The 23,348-nt window shown below is 40.0% G+C and overlaps 1 protein-coding gene across 10 annotated transcripts in view; it reads left to right on the top strand.

Annotated features, from left to right (window-relative positions):
• The window catches only part of CDH11 (cadherin 11), a 464,760-nt gene that overhangs the window by 204,820 nt on the left and 236,592 nt on the right, over positions 1 to 23,348 (top strand). For all 10 annotated transcript variants that reach the window (XM_084533758.1, XM_084533751.1, XM_084533754.1 and 7 more), the window contains one exon: positions 16,571 to 16,671. The gene's annotated coding sequence lies outside the window, so the exon portion shown is untranslated. The remainder of the gene's footprint in view (positions 1 to 16,570; positions 16,672 to 23,348) is intronic.

Genomic DNA, 23,348 nt, shown 5'->3' with positions numbered 1-23,348 from the left:
GAAGTTTAACAAGGCCAAGTGCCGGGTCCTGCACCTGGGGCGCAATAACCCCAAGCAGAGCTACAGGCTGGGAGAGGAATGGTTGGAAAGCTGCCAGGCAGAGAAGGACCTGGGAGTGATGGTGGACAGTCGGCTGAATATGAGCCAGCAGTGTGCTCAGGTGGCCAAGAAGGCCAACGGCATCCTGGCTTGTATCAGGAACGGTGTGACCAGCAGGGCTAGGGAGGTGATCATCCCCCTGTACTCAGCTCTGGTGAGGCCGCACCTCGAGTACTGTGTTCAGTTTTGGGCCCCTCGCTACAAGAAGGACATCGAGGTGCTTGAGCGGGTGCAGAGAAGGGCGACGAAGCTGGTGAGGGGCCTGGAGAACAAGTCCTACGAGGAGCGGCTGAGGGAGCTGGGCTTGTTCAGCCTGGAGAAAAGGAGGCTCAGGGGCGACCTTATCGCTCTCTATAGGTACCTCAAGGGAGGCTGTAGCGAGGTGGGGGTTGGCCTGTTCTCCCACGTGCCTGGTGACAGGACGAGGGGGAATGGGCTTAAGTTGAGCCAGGGGAGTTTTAGGCTAGATGTTAGGAAGAACTTCTTCACTGAAAGGGTTGTTAGACATTGGAACAGGCTGCCCAGGGAAGTGGTGGAGTCACCATCCTTGGAAGTCTTCAAAAGACGTTTAGATGTAGAGCTTAGGGATATGGTTTAGTGGAGGGCTGTTAGCGTTAGGTCAGAGGTTGGACTCGATGACCTTGAGGTCTCTTCCAACCTAGAAAATTCTGTGATTCTGTGATTCTGTATTGGGGTGAAACATTTAGTGGTCGTGTTTATAATTGGTTCTCAGTGTTGTTGACAAGGAAGAGTTTATCATATAAGCAAATCAGCAGTTATGAAAGGGAGCCCAAGCAAAATTTATTTTTAATAGTCTGGCTAGTATGTTTGTCTTCTGGGATTTTATTATAGGAGATTGCCTTGATTATATGTTTAGTAGATTCATTGCTTGATGAGTCCTCGTTAGAGATCATGATAACTCGGGGGTGGGGGTGGGGGGGAAGTAGTTTTCATGTCCTTCCTAGAAGTGTTGGTCTCTACAGGTGTAGTATAGGAAGCACCCCTGAGAACTTGCAGAAGCCAGGCTAAAGCATTTGTGGGTATACTTTTTAATTTTTTTCAGAAGACTGACACATTCGTGTACTCCATCAAAATCAGATGACTCATTATCTCCAAGGGAAGAAGGCAGGTTCCAGATAAGACCACCAGTCTCAGGAGCTGGTGTGCTGCTGGGGTGGAACTGGAGTGTTTGTTACACCCACCTTGTCTGGCCTCAAACAATCACTTGGTGTTTTTTTCAAGCAAGAATGAATGACTTGCAGTGCACAAGGCGTGGTCTTTTTCAGTAGTGTCATTCATTAGTTATTTTTATGGTTCTGTGGATGCTCAAAAAACCAGCATGCTGTATCAATTTTTGATACACAGCACTGTTGTGGTTTTTTTTTTTTTTTTTTTTTGTTTGTTTGTTTGTTTTTTGGTGTACCCCTAAGTTAGTGTTTTCTCAGTCTGGAATAACGAAAGCAGACAAAATCAGCTCCGGCTGGTAGGAGTATAGCAGGTGACAGTGACATACAACATTTTTCATGTTCTTCTGATGCACTGAAGTCAGAATATTGGTCTTGATCGGGAGGGTTGCTTGTAGGTTGTATGCGTGGGCCGTTTTAGTCATAGAATATAACCTGAACAGCAGCAGTTTTCCAGGCATTCAGCTCAATAGACCATCAAAGACTGTCTGAGTGCTGTGTGTTTCGGTTTGTTGCTGAATCGTGCAGCTGAAAGGGAGGGCATGTTCTGAAGACCTCCATGCTGGAGAACTCTCTGGGAAGACACAGCAGGCAGCTATCAAGTTTCTGGGGTAGGTCTCTCTTCTGGGAGATGAGCTCCTTCATAAGATGTAGTAAGAATACTTACTCTGAAATCTGAACTTACCCAGGGGCTTCATCCCCTCTCTGTATGCATTTAGTTTAGAAACTGTTGCAGTCAAACTAAATGTGAAGTTGACTTGCTTTTTTACTTTTTTTTTTTTTTTTTTTTTTTCCTGTTTCAACTTCTCACTTTGTCACATTAGGATACAGCTGGTGCCATTCTATTTAAATATATTTCTGTCTCCAAGAGAAATTTTTAAGATGCCACAGACTGCCTGTATAATTTTCTTTCTTGATATCTTGATAACTTATAAGAGACTTAAATCTTTGTGTACCTCTTTACAATTCAGCATCTTATGCAGCAAATCAGAGTTCTGTAACCTTATCTCAGTGGTCAGTTGTTCTCTTCAATAAATAATGGTGGTTGATTTGTGGTGTGGTTGTGTTTGTTTGTTGTTTTTTTTTTAATTTTTATTTTCAAGCTCTCTGTGCACTACTTTCTTCCTGTTCTAATCTTGACCTTATTATTAATATGTTCCATCCCTCTTCCTAACTTGGGAATTTCATCTTGTCTTCAGATTGCTCTAGGCCAGTAAGGGAGCAAAGGGACAGCACATACAATCAGCCCTGAAAATATTAATTGATATTTTTACTACTTCTGAGTAGTTAAATCCCAGAAGAATACATCACAATTCATTAGGCTATTCTGACCTTCTTTGGGACTCCAGATACCTGTGTATAATGAACAAAATAGGCACATTTGATTTGGAGACATGTTTCTTATGTCGGCATGTCTCCCAGTTTTTGATAATTCAATAATGTTAGAAACATTAGTGGGCTTCCCTCAATTGAAGCTGTTTCCTAGTGCTTATCTTTTTTATAAGTTAATAACCATGACATAAACATAAGTGACTGAACAACTGCATCTTCCTGAAGTAGCCCTGGATGGGAGTCAACCTATGCTCGCAGAATTGTTGCGTCACTGTCAGATTGCGATATATAGATAGGAAGTTTAAGCAAATGTTTTATTTGAAGAAGAAATGGACTACGTTTGTCAGTGAGAATTTGAAGTTAATGGATAACTTTTTTTTTCGGTAATTTGAGTGTTACTTATTTGGAGACCTGGAGCATAACTAAGTTCAATTTCTTAAAAGCAAACTTGAGAAGAAATTTCAGGTCCATTTAAAAATAAAAAAAAAATAATAAAAATAAATCAAGCCACCAGGAGCAGAGAGAAGAAAAAAGTAAAGCTTTGGTGAGCAGTTTGATGCTGCTCTAATAACTTCTTGTAGTCTAGAGTCATGACCGGCATTTTGATTATTATTATATTATTAAAAGTGCATTTTTAGTTTTGTAACTTCCCCACATTCACAGTATTAACTGACACTTTCTTTAACGCCCTACTGCACAGTGTTGCAGAAATAAAAGTGTGGTCTAACAATATTCATGGACCTTAGTCTGGCATTAGCATAATGGAAAGAGAACCTGAAAGCAGAATCATATTTCTTTAAGTGACCTATTACCAAGCTGATTACATTTTACAAAGTAATTTAAATGAATTCTGTTAGAAGTCTGGGTTAGTAAAGGGAAAAAATGGCTTTTTGTTTGGTGTGAGCAATTGGGAAGCAGCACTCCCAGCCACAGGCCAGTGCTCACGCAAGCCAGGCATGGGGCTGCTGGTGAGGTGCAGCAGCTTCACGTCTGAACTGGGAGGTGTGTGGGGGTGGCAACACGGAGCAGCAAAGAAAGCCTTTCAAAGACATTATGACTGTCTGATAACAAGGGCGGTTTAAATTCAGCTGATGATAAATGTCAGTGGTTTATAGGGGAGAGAGCACACATGAACTGAAACAGGATTGAGGCTTGCTGCCACTATCGTATGTGGGACTTTCATCCTCAAGAAAGGTGACTGCCTGGCTTCAGTTTGGTTGTTTACGAAGCACAGTTGCTGTCTCCATTCAAAGCACTTCCCCTGTTATAACAACTTCTGTCCATTTGTATTGTGAAAGGGTTCAATCAATACATTTTCAGATTATCCACTAATAGAAATAGGTATGTAAGGATAAAAGCAGGCTAAAATCTTGTCAAAAGCTCAGATGCAGCTTGCTAAATTTCTTGTACAGAAGTATTACACAAAGTGAAGCTTTTGGGATTTTTCAGACTCCATATTGATCTTTCCTACTGTTTATAGTAGGATATACAATTCTTTCACATCAGTAAGGAAGTATGAGACAAATGAGATGAGTGATGAAACTGGCCATAAAAATACATGCTTTTATAACCATTTATTAGAATAGCAACAAAAGAAGGACAAGAAGGACATGGAAGTGCTTGAGCGGGTGCAGAGAAGGGCGACAAAGCTGGTGAGGGGCCTGGAGAACAAGTCCTACGAGGAGCGGCTGAGGGAGCTGGGCTTGTTCAGCCTGGAGAAGAGGAGGATCAGGGGCGACCTTATCGCTCTTTATAGGTACCTCAAGGGAGGCTGTAGCGAGGTGGGGGTTGGCCTGTTCTCCCACGTGCCTGGTGACAGGACGAGGGGGAATGGGTTTAAGTTGAGCCAGGGGAGTTTTAGGCTAGATGTTAGGAAGAACTTCTTCACTGAAAGGGTTGTGAGGCACTGGAACAGGCTGCCCAGGGAAGTGGTGGAGTCACCATCCTTGGAAGTCTTCAAAAGACGTTTAGATGTAGAGCTTAGGGATATGGTTTAGTGGAGGGCTGTTAGCGTTAGGTTGGAGGTTGGACTCGATGACCTTGAGGTCTCTTCCAACCTAGAAAATTCTGTGATTCTGTGAAAACACTGTCTCTTAAAGCTATTATGAGATCCTGAGTGTTGCCCCTTCTTTGCAATACCAGTATTTGACCTTGCATTGCGATATGGTCACACAAACATAGATGTGTCCCAGCTGTTGAATCATACTTACCTGCAGATCAGGTATTTACTGTAATCTTTATTTCCAGCTGTGTGTGAAAGGTAACTGTTCCCTATTCTCTTTTCCTCTTGAATTGGCTTCCTCTCTCAGGAACTGGGATGTCTGCAAGGCCACTCTGTGTTCTTGGTCTCTAGGGATTGTCACCGTTCCTTTAGAGTGCTCCGAGCAGTTAAGAGCTGGCCGCTGCAGGCACCCTTGCCGCAGTCCTAGAGCTCTGACAGCTTTTTTCCTTGAACTTTATTGCAAAATTTATTTTCAGCGATTGGAGAGTAATGCACTTAATTCCTTATGTGGAAGGGAAGATTGTGATTACGTCTTACAATGTTACCGTAAGTTTTACCAAAATGTAAGTCTTAATCTAATTACTAATTAATGTATTATTTCCGAATGATATAATTTGTCTTCCTGGTTTCAAATGCCATCTGCTTTAAGCACTGCAAAAATCTTTTTTGTGTGTCTTAAAAATGTTTCAGGCTCTCCAGGCTCTTTGCGTGTGGTGGAGAATGATGCAATCTACATTTTTCCAACCCACATCACTCTGTGATTAAGGAGAAACAAAAAAGATGCGTGAGTGAGTAGAGAGGCAGTTAATCAGCAAACGCTTTGAGCTGTTTCTCTTCTTACAGATATGTTAGTGTAAGCCTTGTTTAAATCTATGCTAATGTCAGTATACCTGCCTTGGATATTCACTGATGCAACAGGGTGTCGTTGTTTGGTGTGATTTTTTTTTTTTTTTAAAGTGGCTTATCACATAAATAATGTGATTGATTTAGTTTACTTAAATAGGGAAAAAAAAAAAAAAGTTTTCCTTGCTTAGTAAATGGCTCCTAGCCTCCGCTCCAGTGTGCTGGCTTCATAGAGAAATTCCTTCTTACATTGTCTCAGGCACATTTTCAGTTTTGATTTCAAGCTGTCTATAAACTTTGCATTGCAGGATTGTAAGAACAGTTCTCTGGACATTATCGTGTAACCTGCTGACTGTGGAGATTGCTATCAGTTTCTTCTATGTGCAGCAACTTTTTTTCTAATACGTGTAACCATGGTAGAAAGGTTGAAGAAGCTGGGTTAGTCTGATTTGTGTATGTGAAGTAAAACAGAGCATGGTCATTTGGCACATTTACAATGCAAAAAGTTGGAGTATAATTTCAGTAAGCACAGTACAAAATGCTTTCTAAAAATGAATCTCATGTTTGAAATGTAACATTAATTATTTTGCATCTTTTTCTATGTATATGTTACAGAATTATGTAGTTATGAAAACAACATTTTCAAACTAAAAATGTGTCCTGCCTGATAAACAGCATTCATTTTCCAAAGCAGTGGAATTTAAGGATCAGTTGTAAAACTCAGCCAAGTCAGCAGATACCTTCCCATTGACTTCAGAGGACATTCAGACCTGCAATTAATTGATTGTATGTGTCCTTAGTGTATGAAGCCTCATGAAAATAAATTGGTAGTTGAACTTGCCAGCTGGGCAGCCTGGCATCTGACTACTCCAAGTAAAACCAAAGGAAAACCTCTGTCTTACAGCCTTCCTATTATCTTCTGGGAAGAAATTTCTGGGAACAATTCAGTTGCATGTATTCTGGGTTTGTGATGTATTTCAGCACGTTGTCATGCAGAAGGCCAATTCTTCAATTTGTTCTCACTGTACTCAGAAAAAGTTCATCTCTGTCTAATGCAACCATTATTTTACAAAAATAAATAATAATAATCTACTGTGCTTTTTTATCCTTAGCTTTAAAAGTCCGTGCTCCAGCATAGTCTTGGCTTACTTGTGCTATTCTCTTGACTCAGCTGTTTAAGTGTTAGTGTTGATTCTTGGATATGAAGTCACTTTCTTCAGCTTTGCCTAAGTATTGAATAAAGTCCCTAATTCCTTTATCTAGAAGAATTTCAGTTGATACCAAATCAAGGAAACAGTTGAACATAAATGGACTCCTGAATTAGGGCAACCCAAGAACAAAGGAGTGTAGGAAAGAAAGGAAGGTCTGTTTGGTTGGTTATAGTTCATAACTCTGCAACTGCCCAGACAGCTGTCCTGTGCTCAGAGTTGTGTTCTGGATTGAAGAGATTGCTACTTTTTTTCAGCCATTTCTGCCATGGTTTTTAGTGATGACATAAAAAGTAAAAAATCTGTTCTGAAGGCAAAAGTTGTTAGTATGTGTTCATACACGTTTTTCTATGTTCTGCATCAATGATAATTGGCACTGGACACCTGATACCAGGTTGTGGTACTGTGGTACTGTTTCAACTTCCAAGACAAGCATGTATTTCTCTCCCTGTCTAGAGGTGGCTCAAAAGTGCACATGCATTTTTGTGCCTTGAGAATTTCTATTGTCAAAAAGGGTAAATAGTGGAAAATCTCATTTTAAAACTTGGGGTTTGAGCTTAAAGTGTGCTCAGCTACAACTAAAGACACCGGAAAGTTGAAAAGCTCAGTGCTCTTTTGCATCACACTTCTAGAGGCATACGTATCCCACTTAGGATTATTTTGGCAACACAAAGTGTAACATACTTGTTGAGCAGATGGCTGGGATGCTACAGTTCACGTCAGCTCGGCAGTCTACTGTATGGTGTCTTACATCCTCAGCGTTCTCACCACTGTGGTGCGATGGGTGCGTGCAGCCGGTCTGCTCGCAGCTTAGTTGGTTCTAAAAATCTTATAACCCGAGAATTTTATTCTTGGCAAGTCCCAGGTTGCCAAAAGAAGACTTTCAAACAACAAAAAGGGGGTTTTTAAGCGTTCAGAGAAGTTCACTGACCCATTAAATAACTCTCTGGGAGCGTGTGATTCAAAATGGCCCAAGATAGTTTTGAACCTGAAAAACAACAACAGGGTCAGCTCGTAAACCTTGCTAATTGTAGCACAGAGCTTTTCTAGAGAGCGAGGCAGAAGTATAGCCTAGAAGCTTGGTCTAAACTAATCAAAATGATCTGTACCACGTTGCCTGACAGCTGTAGTGGGGAGGGACTACTTAAGAACATCATAGATGGGTTGAACATTGTAATTAAAGAATTAGAAATAAAACTGCTAGACTTAATCCGAGAGTTTTCCTTACATGTCATATCGTGAGTCTGTAAGCTTAACAAATGTAACTTTGTTTTTAACTGTATGCTCAAAATCACTTGTAAATTATTACAGTAAAAGGAATGTGCTTAAATTCTTAGGCATATCATGCCACACAAGGTCTCCTTGATAAAAATACATCATTTGAAAAGTGTAACTTATGAATATGTAGAGAGGTGGCTTGGAAACAACGACATCATGCTAAACCTCTTGTTCCTTCCCATCTGTATGTAATTGTAGAGGTTGTGCTGGAAGCAGAGTCATCAAGTGTCATGTGTCATTCCCAAAAGTTGCCAAAAGCTGCTAGAGGCTGAAGTTAGATGTGCTGAATACTTACTGAGCAACTTGCACCATGTGAAATACCACAAAACACTGGGTCTTCTAACCCTGAATTAGGGTCATGGAAAAATCCAGTGTCGTAGCTGTGCTCAACCCTGCTGAAAAGCACACGACTTGTTTGTGGCAATGAGGTGAATGAAGCGTTCATACTGTCAGTTAAAGTTGCAGGTACAGCTGTGTGCATGTAAGCATTTCTTCTGTCCTGGTTCCCTTTGTTGTGTCCCATTACTGGCAGCACATCTTAATTACAGAAAGCGTTCCCCACCTCCTTCTGTGTGTTCTTATAATCCAGCCAAATGGCGTGGAATGGTTTGAGTGATATTCTCTGTTGAGATTTGTAAGGAACAACAGGAGAGAAATCATGCTGGCAAAAGGGGGGAAAAAAGTATCTTAGCATGAAAGCATTCTAACCAGTAATTGTTATTGGTCTGGAATAGTTTGAAATCAAAAGGAAAGAAAACCTGAGAAGTCAGCCTCTTATTTTAAAGGGGTGGGGGTGATGACTTATTTCTCTTTTCTTTCTCCAGTTCCCACAGTTTGGTATCAAAATGCTCTATGCTGTATATTTTTAGGATTGTATAAATGCTTTTGGATAGGCTTCTGCTGACTTAGCTCTAGAAATTTTAACCTTTCATTAGTTTTTAACTGCTGAGCAAGGCAAATGGAAAGGAAGAGTTTTTATTCACAGGGTTTGGTTAGCGCCCTGCCCTCTCAAGTGTGGTGCCTTTTCCGGCTCTTGATTCGACTGCCTGGTGCTGTCCTGATGGACCATAATGGGTTAAATCTCCCCCAAAGCCTTTCCCATACATACAAGACTAAACAAGAAGCAGACTTTAAAGGTTTTAAGTATGGCTGTAGTTAACTATAACCAGCTGTTGCAAGATAACAGTGTTTCCATTGGAAAAGTGAGCCCCTTTCCCGTTCACAATGAAACCATTCTGCAGGCGGTGTTTGGAAGCAGGCGGCTCTGGCAATGATCAGAATGAGGTGGGGGGGCTGGGCCCCGACTTGTCGGGTCTTTCTGCTCCAACTGACATTTATATAGCAATTCTATTTCTGCTACCGAAAGCCAAAACATACAAATCCATCTTATCCAGGCTATTAAGAAATAGAGAGCGAATGATTATTTTTTCCCCTTCCCTTGCATTCTCTTTTCTTTGCTGCCTCTGCATCGATGTTTATTTTGAATAATGAGGAAAAAATGATATTAGCATGCCTCCATCTATCTTTTAGAGTCTGGTAACATGATGTTTGAAATATATCCAAACAATACCTGGTGGAGAAATACGTCTTTGGAAATCCGTCTTGCTAGTTAAAGGCATACCATAAAATATAAATTTTCTTGTTTTGCTGTTTTCTATACATTGAAATGTTAGTTAGAAGTGCCTTTTTGAAGAGAGATCCAAAAGCCAATTGGTTCCGTTCCAAGTCAAACGCAAGAAGTCCAGGAAAATAAAAGATCTGATTTGAACACTTTTTGGCAGTTAGGGATTTGTTAAATAGTTTGTTTTTAATTGCTCTCAAAAGTGAGGGGGAAGGAGAAATCTTTTGTAATTCGTGCTTCTGGAGAAAACAAATGTGGGAAATCAGGCTGTTAATATTAGAAGTTATAATGTGACTCACACAGTGCATAATCTCTGCAATAGTACAAGCAGCAAAAGCAGAGACAAAGAAACAGATGTGCAAACTTCCTACTAGTTAAATCCCCACTATTTAATCAACAGCAGGACTCGTTCTTTGTTTCATGATATTTCCTAGCTCAGAACCATCTCCATAGGAGGACATGAAAAGGTACTGCAAGAGAAGTGCTTTGCCATCTGCAGTCCAGCAAATGCCTCCTTAAAGCAACCTTTGTGAGGTTGGCCTTGGGGCTGTAAAAGGGGTAAGCAGCTATAGCTCCAAACCAGCAGCCTGGCTAGGAGCTTCCACATAGCTGAGCCAGATAGAAACCTGGTTGTCTGACCTCATACTTGCTTCTGCCAGACCCGAAGAGCTTTCCGAACTACAGGCAATAAAGAAGAGTTATGTTCCTCAGAGCAAAGCCAGCTAGTAGGTTATTAATGTAATTGGAGGCTGGGAATTGTTCTGTGACTGCTTTCAGCCTGGGAGGAGGCCCTGGTGCTCCGGTGGCGGCATGTGTGAAGACGAGGGCTGGTCTCTGCTAGCAGCTGGGGCTGCTACGGGAGCAAAACTACATTTTGGTTGTGAAGCTGGGGGCCCTGGGGCTGGGCCAGAACCCCAACCCGTTGCTCCATACTCTGCGTGCTGGTGTCACACAGAACCGCGGCAGGTAGATCTCCAGACCTGCCATCTAATCTTCAGACCAGATAAATCTCTCACAGCAGAACACGGGGCTGCTGATAGAAAAGTGCATTTTACACGTTTCACCTTATCTTGTGCTCTGAGGCTTTTTCCTTTCAAGATCCAGATGCGGGTGGATGCTGAGTAAAACCACGAGCTCTGCCTTGTCCTTTCTTTCTTGCCAAGGTGGGAGCCTGCACCCACCTGCACCTCCTGCTGCAGGCCGAGGAGCGCAAGTTCTTGGGTCTTGCCACGTGCGGGTTATCCTTCAGCCTACGGACAGGTTCCTGTGTGGAATTGCTGTGGAGTCTTGCCTTGCATTAATGATTTGGAAAACTGAAGAAGTTAAAGCTGGTGTTGCAGAACTGGGAGCCAGGCAGGGGGCTGACTGGAGGCCACTCCCTAAGAAAGCTTATTGGTGACATTTACAGAGTTGCTGAAAAACAGGTCTTGGGTTGTTGCTTGCCAGTGTTTTTATTCACCTCATTTTTACATCGCAATTACAATGGGGTTCTATTTTTAAGCAGGGGAGAAGACATTGGGTAAAGTATGAGTGGAGATCAACAAGAGTCTAGAACTAGTTGGTAAGCAGCGTACCTTTTCAGTGTACTAGTTAAGAGAAATACGAACTCTTAAAATGCTATCTATTTGTTGCACGAGTTTTATCACTTACCTGTGTAATTATCATAGGATTACAGGAAATTGTGCGTAATTTCTACTGAAATTTGTAGTTGTTTCTGTTCCTTTATAGTACGCAAATCTCCCAATAGACTGTAACCCTAATTTTATTAGGCTAAATCATACAGCGCTGCTGTTAAACTTAAGAGCCTAGCCAGTCCCAGGGGTTGTTCTGATGCACGCAAGCTTAGAAAAGAGCTTTTGAAAAACAGCCCTGATTTACACTATTGTGTTAAAAGTGTGAACAACTTTCTTACTGATTTAAAACATGTCCCAAGTCACTGGTAGTGATCCGCATCACAGTTCCATGACCATTAATCATTTTATCGTCACAAAACAAAGAGCCCCTTTCACGGAGAAGTGCTTTGCATGCACATATGCTATATCGCTCATTTTTACAGCCAAGGGAACGTACAAGTCATCCACATCCTTTGAAGACTACATTTTAAGCTAATTTACTGAGGAATCAAAAATGGATTGTATTGATATCTGCGTGCAGATTCATGAAGTTACACAAATTTACGCAAGCAGAACATTTGGTCTTGGTAATTTAGGGATTTTTCCAAGCATGTATACATAGTAAACAGCCTGTTGCATGACTTGTAGATAGATATGCAGTAAATCATCAAATGGCTTAATTGCTGCAGTAGCACTTCTACTCTGCTTTTCTTTCATCTTGGTTATATTCCTCGCAAGTTACCGCATAGTACTGCGTGACTCAGGATATACAGAAACTCGTTTGAAGGTGCTGGATTTTTTGTGCAGTAGCTCAATGGGATTTTTGCTATGTTCCTTCTAAATTACTGGCATGTGCTAGGCTGGCACAGGATTTTTGTTTGGCCTCGTCGTTAATGTTTTCATCTTTAATGAGGAAGGTATATGTTAACAGACCCATAAGTCGGTGTTTTCTGGTCCAAGCTGTGTCTATTATATGTGCATAGGTCGTAGAGAGTTCTATTTAGTCATCGTGAGTCAATGAAAAAAATATACATCTGTGTATATACTCATACACCAACACAGAGGAAAACATTAAAAAAAAAAAAAGAAAAAAAAGAAAAAAAAGAGCCTGACAAATGTTAATAAGTGGAGGGAGTTTATGCTGCTAAATTCAAACTTTGTATTTCACAGTTACACGCTGCAGTTTTGGACTGCTCACTTAATCGCGCATTATTTGCACTGACAAATGGCTTCTGCTTCATACAAGAAGTAATGCTGTAGCCTAAAAATAAAGTGGCTAAAAGAATAGAAATGCTTCTGGAATTAATTGACATTTTGTGTTTCTTTTTAGTAACTGTTCATTTACCTAAATAATTAATGCATTTCATCTTTTTGTGTTCTCCTCCTCGGCAGTGTAATGTTTCTCTATAAGCATTTGTTAAGACAGTGCCTTTTTTAGATTGCCATTCTTTCCTCTGCTGTTGCTTAAGCAATGACACATACTGAGTGTCTGGATCCTTATCAAATATGAGTCTTCAGTTCCTCAATAACTTCTGAGTAACTTCTGTCCTGCTCATGAACATAGGCTGCTGCCAAGAAAAAGAGAGACCGTATCCTTTTGAAAAGACACATAGTGCTTTTTCTCTGTGTTGGGATGTGTGTGATCTTTCTGGGGCTTCTCAGGATTCCTGCACACAGAAAATGCCTGGACTGAAAGACAGTTTGCTGTACTGTTTCTCCTGTTTCTCTTTCTCTCTCTCTCTTTTTTTTTTTTAGGAGCAAAGATCCCTTTTGTATTTAAGTCTACACATCTTTGAAAGCACTCTATACAGTTCAGAGTGTTTTTTAAGATAAACTTCCAGGTATTTTGGCAGAAACTTGGGAAGTTCAAGTTATGTTCAATTATGACTCTCCTCGGGTAAAAGCAGAGTTGTTTCCTGCTGGAACTTCTGGGTCACATCAGTACAGACTACAGAGAAAGGTTAGGGGAGCTCTGCTTCGTAACTCCTGGAAGATTTTCTGTGCAAGTCTTAACAGCTGAATGACAATGAAGACAGACAAAAAAAAAAAAAAAAAGCCTGTCAGATTTCACTGTTCTTCACCTTAGTGACTTCAAGTTTATTTTTGCCATCTCTGAATATGGTTCCTTTGTCTGATAATTTGGAAAGCCTTCTTGTAGGGAGTTGTTAACATTGTGTTATGAAATATATATTATTTCCTGTAAGTATATATTGTTACATAGCCAATGTGTTTGTGTAACTAGCAAGCGTTAGTTTAAATGTGCATGCTCTGGTTCTCCTTTTGCAAACACGGTGTGTGACTGTACAAGCGTGTGCCACACAGGGCCCTGCCAGGGACGGTCCCCTGCTCTAGGAGCAAGAGGGAAAAGGGGATCGTCTTGCTTCGTAGATGGAGAATAGGAGCCTTTTTCAAAGGAAATTATTTTCAGAGCCTACAGTCGTAAGGATGCCAACCACACTGTGTCTGGCACCAGAGTTATCTGGAAAGCTAAGCACAGTACTCAGATTTAATCACTATATTACTCTACAAAGTTTTGCTTCATGTGTTTGTCATTACTGACTTTATTTAGTCTGAAAGACATTTTCTTGTACTTGGCAATTTTTAGAAGGTATTGCACCATTTGGTAGTATTTGGAGACCTGTCTGCTTTAAACACTGGGAAGATGACAATTTTGGCAGTCAAAATAAATGTAAGAAGCCACTGTGGATTTATTTTCCTCCCTTTTTCTTCCTTTTCTTCTGCTGTGGCCAGAGGAGCCAGCTGGTTGAGTCGCAGCTCGAGTGCAGCTGCTCCCAAGCCTGGCTTCAGGTCCTGTGGCCAAGCAGCCGCAGCTCAGCTGACCGTGGGGTGCTGCCACTGTCATTTGGTTATGGCATGGGATATTTTTACAATACAGCACTTTAAAAACACATCACTGAAATTAATGAGGTTAATCTCACCCGTTGTCATCCCTCGATACCCTTCTTGTATATTGTGTTCGTGTTTTCTGTGCCTCAATTTTCATTAGTTAGAATTATTTCCATCAAAACTACGAAGCTGAAGTTGTGTGAAACTTCTCAGGATAAGTTATTGCAGCAGAAACATCTCTTTGTGGCTTTCAGATTTTTTGCATGCATGATTTTTTGGCTCTCATTACAGGTGTGTATGTACACGTTATTAAAACATTGAGTGAGAAAATCTTTGGTGTAGCTTTGAAAATACTGTACTTTTTGTTCTCTATACTTTGGCCTCAGAACTAAATCAGAGTATTTAAATTTGCTGGAGGTTTTAAGTCATTAGTTATGCTTGGTTTAAATCATAGAATAGAATTTTGAATGGATTAATTTAGCCATAAGGAGCTGTAACCCTTGTTTGACTTCCTGCCGCTGGTAGTTCAAAATACGATTTTATCGATTGATGAGATGGATTATAAGGGGATTTCCAAAATGCAGCCTTTTCCATTCGGTAGGTGGTTGGGTTTGCTTTTCTTGCCAGAAATTGATTTGGAGGCCTATTTCTAGGCTATTTCTAGAGTGACCGGTTAAAGATGATGGGTGAAAATTCAGACCCAGAGAACGGGAGTATTCTGGGGGAAGGGAGGTTATGAGGTCTGCTGCCCTTCTCTTTTGCTATCACATCACAGAAAGTTTTACTCTATTATCAAGTTCCATTTAAAAACCTGAAGATAAGTGTCATCAGAATTATGTCCACACTCCCTTTCAAATCCCAAATTACCTGAGAGGGAGTTACATTTTCTCCTGTCTCTGTAGGTTACTGGGCTATAATGCTTTTCTGGAAAATGATGTTATAGTTTGCTTTCCTTGATTTTTGTAGCTTTTAAGTAAGAATAAATTATAACTGACCTTCATCCAACAGCTGCAGCAACTCAAGCCAGCTGTGTGGTCCAAAGAGACTCTGGTAGCCTTGACACTGGAGATCCAGAAGAACTATTAATATATTATTTAAAGGCTATAACTGAGAATTTTCAGTGACTTCATTAAGTGGGAAAACTGAATGTAACAAAAATTTGTACAAAAAATACCTAGCAAATATGTTAGGTCATGGTTCTTAATTAGAAGTTTAGAGGAAGTACGTAAAGCAGTCCTTTGTGTTTTCTGGACACTGGTGGCACTAGCAATATAACTTTTGCTTCATGCTAGGGATCTGGCTTTGGGTGGGAGTGAGTCAGGATTTCGGAGAACTTTATCCCTTCTGGTACCCAGTCTGCCCCACAGCTTGTGGCTGCTCTGTGGGCCCACACCTTGACAAATGCAGCTAAAGCCTCTCCTCTGCGTGGCTCTTTCTCCGTAGTCAAGGAGGTTAGAGATGTTTTCTGCTGGATTGGACCCAAATTTGTCATACTTTGTATGTGATGTGATTTGATCCCAGGTTTGGGTTTAAACTTAATGAAAACTCTGCTGGATTCTTATTCACTCAGACTTATTTTGGTTGTTAGCTACTGTGTGACTGTGATATTTGTTAATATATTTATTTATTTATTATTAGTAATGATAGAGACTTTGGGAAACTAATCTTTCCTTTAGCATGCCACAGTCATTAACCACTCTTTGTCAAAGGTCTCACAGAATTTACAGCAAGGCTGTTAAATTCTTACCAGCTGAAATAACAGAGGTCATTTTCTTGTTGTTGTTGTGCTGCATGAAATGTAAAGTACAGGAAACAGAGGAGACATAAGAGAACCTTTCAGGAGACTTTGATTTGAACCACCAAGTGTCTAAAAATATTTTACTCACTTGGAGCCTAGTGCTTTTGTGGGAGGGAAGGAGAAGAGAATATTTATCAGCTGTTCTGTGAAAGATATCTGAGGCTTATTAAACGTTGATTCATGTTTTTCATTCCATTTTACATATAGTGTTATATATAATTCACCAAGATTGCTTTGGTTTTTATTTATTTATTTATATCATAAACAAGTTTGTGCATGTTCTTTACAGAAAAACGTATTTTCCTTTCTATTGGTTGCTCTGTATTATTTACATCTAACTTCCAGAACTTCCATAAACAGGATCATCTCTGAAATAATCATCTTAAATTCTTCCCCAGGGAGGAAAGCGTGCGCTGTTTCAAATATTTGTTTATTGTTTATTAAACCATGTTTGTATTGTTTTGTGATATGTTTAAAAATATTTGTGAGTAGATCTTGTAATTTTTGCTTTCGCACTAATAATGACAAAGCTAGTTTTGCACATTGGCAACTATATTTCAAATCAGAATCGTGATCCTGCCTGTGACTGTAAATTCACATAGCTTAGATTGCAAGGAAACCCTCCTGATTTACATAAGGTTGTCCCAGATTTGAAGGAGATCTCTTACCTTTTTTAATGTAAAATATCAGAAAGTGTTATAAACTGTAATTCCACTGAACTGTATTTTCTTGTAAAATCTTCTAGGAGCTCTGAGCGTGCTTTTCATCGCCCACAAGAGGAGACAAAGCAGCCTGCTTCAGAGAGTGGAAAGTTTTGCCTGGTTTGGAAAACTGGTGAAATTAAAGGTAAGAAGTTGAAAAACTCGTCACTGGATAATGAATGGTTTATTACTTCAGTTAATTTTATGAAGACCTTTTCCTTTTGCTAAATTGAAATTGTCTGTTTCTTGAAATGAGACACAAATTAAGAGAGCCTTGTTCTGAAACCCTAACTGCTGGATGGAGTCTGTGCTGTACTTGTGGCACTGATGAAAGTCATTCCAGCAAATTGTCAAACAGCGGGCCAAGGGCTGATCTGTTTTACTCCTTGCTCATGTAGCTGGGATAAGAATGCACTGAAAGCACCTCTACAAGACAAAGAAATGTTACTGTGCTGGCAAAATGATTCTTGAGACCTCCTGGCCCAATTTATGAGACAAATTCCAGTGAAGGGTAATAATAATGGCAAGGCTTTTAATAGTCTGTTGAGCCCTGTTTTGCAGGAGCTGGGCAAACACTGGGAGCTCTAAGGCTGCTCTGCATTTGGCTGAAATTAAAGGTGCACATAGTGTTGGGGATTTATTTTCCAATCTATAGAATTCTATGAAAACTGTAATTCGGCTGTGCCCAGGGAAATGTCTCCATTAATGCTCCATTAATATTTTAAAAGTCAGTCCAGTCCTTGAGTTGTCAATGTTCCCTTATAACATCTGTTTACTAGCAAGTAAAACCATGCTCTAAGCATGGGGTCTGAACATTCAAAGGTTTTAAAAACAAGCCATTACAGAACCAGAAATCTAATCCTTCAGTTAATCACCAGCAATATTTGGAAAGGGAAGAGCTATTGGATATCTACCTTGCATCAGATAAGCACCAGGAATAATGCACATCCAGAAACGAAATGTTGTGTGTAAATCACTGCAAAGTTGACCAAAGCTGCATTTTGTGGCATTCGAAATACAAGAAAGATCTGATGGGGGTGATGGGAAGTTGTTCAACTGCTGAAAAATGCTTGATTTGTAATAAAAAAGCGAGTTATTTACTAAGGCTAAAGTTTTGTTTTTTTTTGTGTGTGTTTTTTTTTTTTTTCCTTTTTATTGAAAAGCAAGCAACTTTGTATATTTATGATTACAATAACTTTAGCAGAAGCATTATCTTAATAAATTCTGACTTAAAAACTTGCCCTTCAGATTGAGAGACAAATGATTTTTTCTTTTCCTATCCTAAACTGTAGATAAATGCAGGCTGTGTTTGTACATTTCAGTGGTGGATTGACAGATTTTTGTGCATGTTTTAACAGTGTTGTATTATTAATATTATACTGTAATGGATGAACTGAATCTCACAGTGTAAAGACTAGATATTTTTCTTCCCAAATATGAGGTGTGCTTGGATCTGTTTTCAAGCTGCCCACCTGTAGATGACATGATTTTAAGTGTCTCATAGGGTAGCAAATCCTGTTCACAGTATTCAGTTATATAGTCCCAGCACTTGACAAGTTCACTGGCCACTCTCTTGGACTAGGAATGAGGAGAGAGAAATACATATAATTGATCTTAGGTGTATGAAAACAAGTCTGCAGTCAGTAGGACAGAAAGTGAATATTGCCTCTCTCCTGCTTTTTGGTATGGTGTTTTAAAGCATACACCTGGCCTTTAATACTTGCTAGTAGATCTATCTTCAAAAGCTAGAATTTCTGGTAGAGCTGTCCCTAGAAGTATGTTCTTCATGATTACAAGCAGTGCAAATTCTGTGAGGCCTGAGCTTCGGCTCAGCACTGTTTTTCAGGAGAGTAACCAAGTAACTGATGCAGCAGGAACTGGGAGTTCCCAGTTGTCTTTGGTCTTCTCAAGTGGATCTATTCTAGATCTCCAGCTAAAGCTGATCGTGCTGTTGTAGGACGTACTAGACATTTTATAGGCTGATATACTTCAGTGGAGCAGTCTGTCATGTAGCTGCTATGTGATCCCTGGAGGAGCAAGTTCCTCTGACGTTAGTCACTCTGCCTCATCCCCTATTCCTTAAGTAATCCTCCTGAAATCCTCTCGTGCACACATGGCTACTGAACACAAGAAGAAAGGTAAGTTCACTAAGTGGAAAAGTCACCTTGTGTTTATGTCATGAGGTACAGAAGTGCAAATGAAGTCCTGTATGTGCAGTGCATGTAAGTGTCTCTAATTCTTTAGTGACAAAAGACCGTGTTATCTTGAGTTAGGTTTAAAGGACTGGGGTCAGGTTCTCTCCCTTGCTGGAACCTTGTACACATTCATACAATAAATGCCTCTAAATGTTTCATCTGACTGCAGGAAAAATACCTTTGGAGAAGAATTGTTTAGTTATGCAGTTAACGCGTCTGCTAGGTAGAGGGCACAAAAATGTAATGGTTCTTTGTGAATGAACAGGCTTTCTTTGGGTTTTCCCAAGAAAGATATCTCTCTGCATCTGTCTGGTTCGCTATGAGATGAATATAGGAACTTTGCTAATCTGTGCCAGGTAGTTTTTATTTAAAAAGTCAAACGTTAAAGACGCAGCAGGCTGCCTGTAAAAGCCTTCATGCAAAAGTTGGCTTCAGGAGTGTCTGGCTCAGAGCTCAGGGCTGGGGAGAGGCATGGCAGGGTTTCTAGGAGGCTGCTTCTTCCCAGCTGTTGATTTGTCTGTGTCAATAAATTAACACATTTCCTCTGTCTTCGTTGTTCCTGTATAGACGATAGCAATGATGGCAAAAACTTACTGTCTTTGTATTTTTCTGATAAACAGACTAAATACTGGGTGGTGAGAAATCTGCTGAATAAGGTAGCATGTTTTCATGATGCTGTGCGTGGGAGAAAGCTCCGGGTATGTTTTGTCTCATGAAAGAGCATCTTGCCTCTTTCTGCAAAATGGGGAGAAAGCCAGTGCTTCCGTTGTAGGGGCAGAGATATAAAAATACTCTAAAATGTAATCCTGGAAAAGTGAAAGGAGAACAAGTCAGGCTTTAAAATGTCAGGAACCGGTGTTTCTGAAGTATTACACTGAAATCACGTGTTTTCGTTGGTGTTACTGGATATGTAAGAGAGGTTTTAAAGTATATACTTTAGGAAATTAGTATTATAATTTTTCGTTGCTTTCACACTGGTATTATAACCTGTATGCATAGACTTAGCTAATATTTGTGTAACTTTAATTTTGTGAATTAGAAACAGACTTGGTTAATTTATGGTTGAAGCTTTCACTTGCACATCAACAAAGCAGAACCGAGTACTTGAAGTCCGGCAGAACTGCCTGGCCCAGGTTTGTCTAATGGCCGTATCACAGCCATCTGCTTGCCCACCAAACACCTGTTCTGTTTCCATCTCTCTAAACTTGCTTGGCCTCGGTACCCTTTTAAGACAGACTCTGAAAATAGCAAAGGTGTCTGGCTGAGCAGTGCAGCCCTCACTCCTCTGAGCATCTGGTCCTGCTGCAGGAGAGAGAAGGGGAGAGGAGAGAAGGGAGCTTTGGTGGTTGGGCAGTGACAGGGCAGAGAACCCTCCCGAGGCTGTGATCAGGTGATGGCAGCTAATGTGTGGGGCTCTGGTAGGTCCATAAAGGCTTTTGACCACGCAGAAGGCTAGGGAGGAAAAACAAAACCATGCTGTTTGCTAGGTCTTCTAGGCACTTCTGAGCATTTGGCAAGAAGCTGGGATATAAGATTTAAGGAATGCCCTGCCTTTCTGGAATGAAGTACTCCTTCCAACGTGCTTCCTGTAGGTGTGGCACAGTTTTTGCCCTCCAGGCTTATCCATTTTGTTCTAATTCCTCACCTTGTTTTTAATTTCAGTAGCTTTACTGTGTTGGTATGAAAAATATCAATGCAGTGTTAGACATTCAAAGTTGGAGATGGTGAAGTGCAGCAAAAGCAGCATTGTTATGCCATGACTTGAATGATGCTGAGAGTAAAATATTTCACTTCTTGAGGCTCACAGATACACAAATAAATCTCAAGAGATGTATTAATATGCAACAGTAATTTGTTATATAACTCAACTAAACATTGACAAATCCACTTGATGCAGGCCTGATAAGATTTTATTTTATTATTATTATTTTTTAAAATTTTGGCTGCTTAAAGTGTTGTATTCACCAGAACTGATGTGTCAAGATAAATGCATATAAGTTATTTCCCTTTCCTCCCCCCTATTTATCATCACTGAGGAGAAGAATACAAGACTGTTATATTTTCCTGGATCCTACACTTTTACTTTGTTTTATTGTGACATCTGTCACACAAAAGTTTTATCCTCTTAAGCATCTTACAAAGAACTGCCATTTCATGATGAGGACTTAATCTTTGATCATGACATATTTTAACCAAGATGTGTCAGGCACTATATTTTCTTCAAAAATGAAGAGCTATTGCAGGTGTTTACTACTAAACAGAACTTTGGGGACAAGGAATATAATTTTTTGTGTCTTGAAGAATATTATGGTGCAAGTGAGAGCAATTTTTAAAAGAAGCAGAAAAGAGGGGAGGTATAACTCAATAACTAGAGAATGTGCAAGTCTCTGTTCCACATTGTATTGATTTTTTTGCTTCACAAAATGGCAACTGCCTCATGTATATAAGCTTCATAAAAACCAGTACAGGCTTAGCTGCACTGCTCTGAGAAATGTGTGACCAAACACTGAGTTCAAATATAAGAAACCTTTCCTCATGTCAATGAAACGTCACCATTTTCACCCTGTGAGACAGCTTCAGTTTATATGATGAGACAAAAATATTATCGGTACAGTTTAATTTGGATGATCATCAGGAATCATAATTATGGGATGCTTCTGCATGTTTCTTTTGAATCACATGAAGATTAGAAACAACAAAAAGCATGGCTGAGCAAAAATCATAGAAGAAAATTTCAACACTTAAGCTAAATTCATCCAGAACTGCTCAAATGAGGTCCTTTTTATTCAGTGTTATGAAGATTCAGGGCCAAAAAGATAAGATGGGAAATGAGAATGAGGTGGAAAAGGAAATTGCTCTCAGGCATCACGTTCAGAGCGCTGGTGGAGGCAAGGTTTGGTGTGGGTTCTGAAACCGCTGAAAGAATGGCACAAGTCAGTACAAGAATCCTTCACACTTGTTCAGAGAAATCCAGTTCACTTTATTTGCATTTTGGAAACTGTCACCTATCTAGAAACACACACAAGATTTCTCAAGTTACTTTTTAAATAGTTTTGGGATAATGAAGTCTGGACATCTTGGATCATGCCCTTACCAGGCATAAATGGAAAGCTACATTTTTCTTTCGTTCGTTCTTTTTCCTTTTTTTTTTTTTTTCTTTTTTCTTTTTTCCTTCTCTAAACAGAGAGAAGTGGTGATAATAGGCAGATTATGCACAATTTCTCTATAACAAGAGACTTACAACCATGGAGCACACATCTTATATGTTCCCTTCTATCCATCAAATTATATTTTGTGTCACTTAGGTCACTTCTTGAGCTGTATGTGCAGTATATTATCAGAAAGCGCAGGAGAACTCGTAACCTTTGGTGAGTTCCCAGTCCAGTTATATGTCTCCTCCTAAAATGCTCACTACTTGTTATTAATGATGAGCACAGCTCCTACTTAGACTGTCTCCTGTCTGCTGTCTCCTGCCCCTTGTTAACTTCCCCCTCAAAGAAGAACTGGCTTCTAAGGAAGACAGTGCCCAAGACCTGTGCTAATTGTGCTGCTAAATAGGTATAGGCTGTTAATCCAGAACCATAACAGGGTACCCACATAAAGCAAATAGGCTTTATATAGTGGAGGGTTTTTAGAGATTCTGTGTATCACAGGCTAAAAAGAGAAAGCAGAAGGAAAATTGCATCAGCAGTTCTGCCCCAGGCCTGTGTCCCCTCAGTGTGATGTGATAACCTTCCAAATCCCACCCTGGCCAGACACATGTTCCTTTTTTTCTTTTTCTCCTTTTTTATTTTATTTTTTCTCCTGCCTGCTTTCTCCAACCTTACAGGTACAACCCTACCATCCCAATAACCCCTCACCCCATACCACCTCCTATTCTGGGCATGGCCTCAAGCACAAAACAGATTAGAGTGAAATATAATCGTGAAAGCATCTTCTCTTGCAGAAGCTACCATTTCTGTTCAGGATATAAAACACCTGGATACAAGGTTAAAGTATCCAAAATCCTCATGGACAAAATTCTGACAGAAAAAGATGTTTTTGAGGGTAGTGGTGGAGTCAAATGGTTGCACTACGTAAACAGAGCAGAAGATGTGTTTTATTGACTGCATTGTGTGAAAAGAAAGTGATAAATTAAATTTATCGATTTACAATATTTTAAAAACTTAGTATTTATTTAACAGGATTATAAAAAGAAAAAATATGGCAAATTTAAGGGTAGTGGAAACTTACTGTGTTTTCTACCTATTTTCTCCCTTAGATTTGTGTTTGGAGAGCTGTAGATAGAGGTTTTGTCTCAGTTCCTAAGGTTAATATAGATTCTCTCTTAGTGTCTGCTTATTGATCCACGCCTTTCTCTGCTTTATCAGATATTTTGATTGTCATCTTGCTCATTCACTGTTAAGGTCACAAAATAAGGCTGCTGTATATCGTCCTATGGCACAGAAGAGTCAAGAATATTCCTTTGCCCCTCCATTTTTCTTCTTAAAGTCATTTCCCTGCTATGATTTTTTTTTTCCCAATCTGTTTAATCTTTTATTGTTTTGAGTGGGGGGGGAGGGGGGTGTCAAAAAGCCTCTCAGCATGAATTTGCCATCAGCACAGATGACTTCAGTTCTTCAGAACT

This window comes from Aythya ferina (genome assembly GCF_964211825.1).
Source record: "Aythya ferina genome assembly, chromosome: 12".
Classification (NCBI taxonomy): Eukaryota; Metazoa; Chordata; class Aves; order Anseriformes; family Anatidae; genus Aythya; species Aythya ferina.
The sequence above is the reverse complement of the archived record's forward strand: the minus strand, read 5'-3'. Positions and strand labels throughout refer to the sequence as shown.